Raw genomic sequence first — 6022 nt, forward strand, 5'->3', positions numbered from 1 at the left:
TAACCTATTAGTTCATTTTGTGATAATTGATATGTACATAGCATATTTTTGAAGCACAAAAATCAAACTAAAGAAGTATACTAAAATATGGAAGTAGTGATTTACTGTAGATTATCAAGATAATAAATCCAAAAAAATAGATTATTGACCATACCAATCAAAAATTGGTTTTTCTGAATGTTCAAACAAGGTGTTTGATAGCGTTTGATCAGATAGAATACATGAACTTATCTTGATTGAAATCTGATCTCTTATAAGCTATGATTCATGATTGATAGGTTGTAATAGTTAAAAGCAAATTTATAATTCTAAGAAAGTACAAGCAGTGTTTAGTAAATATTGCGCAATCAAAGAGTCATACTCAAAAACTCATTTAAGCTTATTGAACAATGGAATGTATGGTGCATATACATCAAACACAAGAAGACTTTAATGCCCATAGCTTCTGCTAACCATTAAAAACACAAAATTTAGACGACTGTTTCTTCATTTTCGTTGATTCCCAAATGTAATGACTGATGTATACATTAAAATGAAGTGAAGAAATTATTTTTTAACTAATTACAAGTTAAAAGTACACCAACCAACTTAATAAAAAAAGTTGGTTTCTATAATTCCAAGCATAACTCCTACCCAACCTTTCAAAACACCACCTCCTTGTTGGAATTTTGTGTGAGCTCATGCATGTGTGTTTCAAAATTTTTTTTCTAAATAATACAGTGAAATTAAGATTAAAATCACTTTTAATTTAGTATATGTATGCATAAAAATAACGAACACATGAATCTACTTCATATGCTGAAATTGAACGTATGCTGATTTTATGTTGAAATTGAACATGTGATCAAATCACATACCTGATTCGTTAGTCCTTTCTTCAAATCTGGATCTGAAAAAAGATAGATTCTTCTTAGCCATGCAAGTATCCAGTCTCTATGGGCATTCACTCAGGATCAACCTGAAACAGTCCTCTTTGATGTAGATCTTTCTTCTCCAAAAACGATCACTCTGTGAGTCTAAACGAAGTCTGGATTTTTTTATTAACTCTTGATCTTTTCTTGATTTTCTTCTTTTCTTCTTCACTTCTCTTGATCTTCTTCTCTTGATCTGGAAGTAACCAAGATCTGAAAATCTAGTAGAGGGGAAGGGGACGGCCAAAACTTGAGACGTGTGGATGGTGGATGCCCAATAACTCTTGGGCGTTGGAACCAAGAAGGAGAAGAGAGGGAGGCGTAGGGGCTAATAGGAGGCTTGGAGCTTGCTGGAAATTTGATGCTAAGACCCTTAAAAAAGAGCTCTTTAAATGGAGAAAAGATTTGAATCATATTCAAAACCAAACAGCTCCCTTATACAAATCCTAATCGCATTAGGAATCCTTGTTGCTCTTGCCTTTACCCATGCCTAATTAAACCAAGGAGGTGCCAACCCTTGGCGCCCTCTAGGACTCTCTCTCACACACCCCTTGGGGAAGAGGGTGCGCCCCTCCCTAGTCCATCATGCCACCAATTAAGTTAGGTATGCCCACACTTGATCAAATCAAGTGGTGCTCCAAATATTTCAATCAAGGATTTAATTAGGGGTTTGAACCCCTAATTCAAATGATCCAAAATCCTAGGCACCCAACAATTAGAGTTTGATGAATCTAATTTATTTAGGTTTTTAGCAAGTAATTAACTTGAATTAATCTTATCAAATAAGTAATTCAAATGTAAAAAAAAAAATTGGATTCAACCTTGCGCTAATAAGATTATTCAGAACCCAATAGGATTTCTCCAAATTCAATTGAGACTTCATAAACTCAATTGCTTAATTCAGATCTAATCCCTTTGTTAGTGATCCTATAGGTTCAATTCTGTCTAATAGTGAGATATATTATGATTTCTATTACAGTATCATAGAAATTTTTTTCAATGGTTGGAACAATTTCACTCTAACTCATCAAGGATTGTCGATCCTGAATAACTCTAGTGAACTCTCATAATCTATCAGTGACACCTCGCAGTATGTAGTAGCAAATAGCAGAATCGAAAAAAACCTCAAGATGTAGTTTTCGTGCAATTTAGTTTCTCTATTGTGAGTTTCGATTAGATGGCAGGTCATGGATAAATCATCAAATCTCATCATCAGTACTTTCTTGAAAAGACACGTCATCTTGAAAAGACAAATACCATGTCTAAGAGATAAAAGTTTTCTTTTAGAATTTTTTATGATAAACCTCTTCAGTACTTTCTTTATGTACAGCTTTTATGATAGGTCTAACATCCCTTTAGGTCCATCACTATATATTTTTATTTTGAAAATATAAGATGCTTCCCTTAGATCTTTCATAGAGAATTCTTTGGACAACCATCTTTTGACCGAGATCAATATGAAAATATCATTCTCAAAAAGAAAAATATCATCTATGTACAATACGAAAAATGTTATTACGCTCTCACTGACCCTTTTGTATACACAAGTTTCCTCCTCATTATTTATAAAATCAAATAATTTGATCGCATCATCAAAATGAAGATTCCAACTCTGAAAAGCTTGCTTTAATCCGTATATGAATCTTTGTAGCTTATAGACTCGGTGATCACCGTCATCAGATGTAAACCCAAAAGCTACTCCATATAGATATCTTCCTCAAGATATCCATTCAAGAAAGCAGTTTTCACATCCATCTGTCAGATTTCATAATCATAGAACGCTGCAACAGCAAGCAAAGTATAGATGGATTTTAGCATAGCTACAAGCGAGAAGGTTTCTTGATAGTCAATACTTTCGTGCTGACTATAATCTTTTGCCATGAACCAAACTTTATAGGTCTCTACCTTATCATCAGTACCTATTTTTTTTTTTTGTAGATCCATTTACGTCCAATGGATACTATACCCTCAGGTGAATCCACTAAGATCCATACTTGGTTCGAATATATCGAGTCAATTTCTGACTTTATTGCATCTAATCATTTCTCAAAATCGATGTTAGACATCACCTCATCAAAGGTATTCAGATCACCTCCATGACCCTTATCTTCCATAAGGAACATTTTCTTCACATCCTCTGTAAGCATACCCATGTACCTTTCAAAAGGATGGGAGATCCTATTAGATCTATGAGGTGGTGAAGAAACATCAACTACTAGCTCATGAATAATGGGTTCTTGAAGATCTATAGCTCGTTGCTCTTCAGAGACCTTCTCTTCAAGCTCAATTAACCTCCCACTATCTCCTTCCTCGTTAAACTGATTTTATAGGAATTTAGCATTACGACTCACAATCATATTATGATCTTATGGAAGATAAAAATAGTATCTTATGGTTTCTTTTAGATATCCTATAAAATGAGCTATGATAGATCTATTCTCTAATTTGTCAGCCATATATTTTCTGACAAAAGCTGGACAACCCCAAATCTTTAAATAATCTAATTCGGCTTCTTACCATATCATATCTCATATAGTGTGATAGGAACGAATTTTGATGGAATCCTATTCAATAGATATATTACAGTTAATAAGGCATGTCCCTAAAGATATAAGGATAAATCAATGAAACTCATCATAGATGTGACCATATCTAATAAGATCCTATTCTTCCTTTCGGATATCTCGTTGAGCTGAGGTATTCCTAGAGGAGTTCATTGAGAGACTATACCGTTGTCCTTAAGATATCTTAGAAATTTTTGACTAAGATATTCATCTCCTCGATCAGATCGAAGAATCTTAATGAATTTAGTTGTTTGTTTCTCTACTTCATTTTTGAACTCCTTGAACTTTTCAAAGACTTTAAACTTATGTCTCATCAGAAATACATATCCATATCATGATAGATCATCAATAAAGATGATGCAATAGCTGTAACCACCCCTGTCCTACACATCAAATGGCCCACACACAACAGTGTGTACCAGGACAAGTAGCTCAGTGGTTTTTTTACCATGTCCTATAAAGGATAACTTGATTATTTTTTTTCGAAGGCAAGATTCACAAGCTGGGCATGACTCAGAATCAAAAGAATCAACGATCTCTTCTTTTTTCAATCTGTTTATCCTATCTTCTTCAATATGATCTAATCTATGATGCCACAAGTACTTCTGGTTAATTTCATCTCTGGATCTCTTTTGACCTACGGTACTCACTACTTGCTCATTTATATTCATATTTACATTAACATGTAAGTGATAAAGACTGTCAATTAAAAGATCACATGCAATCAATTTATTTCATAAATAAATGAAATAAAAATTTTTATTGAAATTGAAATCAAAACCATCCTGTACTAGCATAGATCCAAAATCAAATTCTGACTAACTACAGGTATAAAATAATAATTTTTTAAATCTAATCTAAATTCTGATGATAATCAAAGAGGATAAGTGCCAACGACTTCTGCAGTAACTTTTGCTCCATTGCCGACCCGAAGGATCATGTCACCTTCTCTTAACCTCTTACTTTCTATTAGATCCAGCATTGAAGTACATATATGAGCACTCAAATCAGAGTCCAACACTCAACTAAAAATAGAAGAAATCATTAGGTTAGATTCAATTACGAGCATACTTGACATACCTTCCAAAGGTGTATTATCCTTCTTGATCTTCAAGTTTTTTAGGTAAAGCAGATGGTTCCTCCTTCAATAGCCATCAACGTCACCATGAAAATATTTTTCTTTTGCTGCAGCCTTCTTGGGAACATCCTTCTTTGGCTTATTCTTTTTCTTCTGCTTCTTCATGGCTTTATTCTTTTTCTTCCAACTAGACTTTGTCTTGGATGAAGAACACCGCTCCACAGCAAGAACAGTGCCCCTTGAATTCTTCAAGATTTTCTTAATAGTGACCAACATGTTGACCAATTCGGATATGGTGCATTCGAGTTATTCATATAAAAATTTACAATAAATTGATTATATGAACTAGTAAGGAATTGAAGTATCAAAATCTATCCGTAATTTCTTTTGCATATTTAGCCCGAGCTTCTAAAACTCCTTAACATCTTTGATCATTGTCATACAATATTCATGGACTGACTGCCCTTCACGCATCTTTATATTGAAGAGTCTCTTGGATACTTTGAAGTACGCTGTGTATCTCTGCTCACCATACGACTCTTATAGATGAATGATCATAACCCTGACAGTGGGCATATGTTCATACTGGCTTTACAACTTATTTGACATAAAAACCAGTACATAGCACTTAATCCGACTGTCTTCATCCATACATTTATCAAATGCTGTTCTCTGCTCAACATCAGAGGCAAAATAATGACAATGATCAGCAAGATCAGATAAACGAGCTAAGGGACCAAGTGGCTCGAATACTAGACATCCTTTTGGGGAAAGGAAAAGGAACCGTGGAGGAGACGCACCCACCGGTAGCCCTTCCTACGACAGTTGATAATGGAAGTGGAGTAAACATTCTTTATTATGATTATTTTGCCAAGATGAATTGAACTCCCGACTTATTAAGGCCTATGAAAGCCCCACTTTGTGGCTTCACAGGCAATGCCATCCAACCGAGGGTTCCATTTCTTTTCCTGTGGCGTGTAGACCAAAGGCTAATCCTTTTTTTTCTTTGATTCTTTTGGGAGTTGGTCTTGATGCTGAGTTTCATGTTCAAGAAAAGGGAGTCTTTGGCTAGAGGGAAACGAAACCTTGCACCTGGAGTGACACATTCACAGATTCGTTCTGTAAAGGATCAAGAATCGTGTTCCCTCTTAGCGTAGGGAGCAGATTCATCAGGGCGAGCAAGTACAACCCTCGACTAAAATCCAAAAATGCAACCCGACAAGGTAGAATCATCTTGATAGAGATGACAGGCCCATTTTCTGTATTATCAATAGGATCAATTATAACATGTCACACACTCATGGGACTTCCCACGCTAAGTTGTTCCAATCTCTGTACTAATACTAAGTAACTGAATTCAGTAGTCCAACGGTTGACTCTCGTCCTTCCATTTAATCACCCTAGCACTTGGCCTTGTATCGGTCCAACCATTCCTCCACTCGAATTTCCTACGAACTTATTAAGCGTCA

This window comes from Elaeis guineensis, chromosome 1, assembly GCF_000442705.2.
Source record: "Elaeis guineensis isolate ETL-2024a chromosome 1, EG11, whole genome shotgun sequence".
In the NCBI taxonomy this organism is placed as follows: Eukaryota; Viridiplantae; Streptophyta; class Magnoliopsida; order Arecales; family Arecaceae; genus Elaeis; species Elaeis guineensis.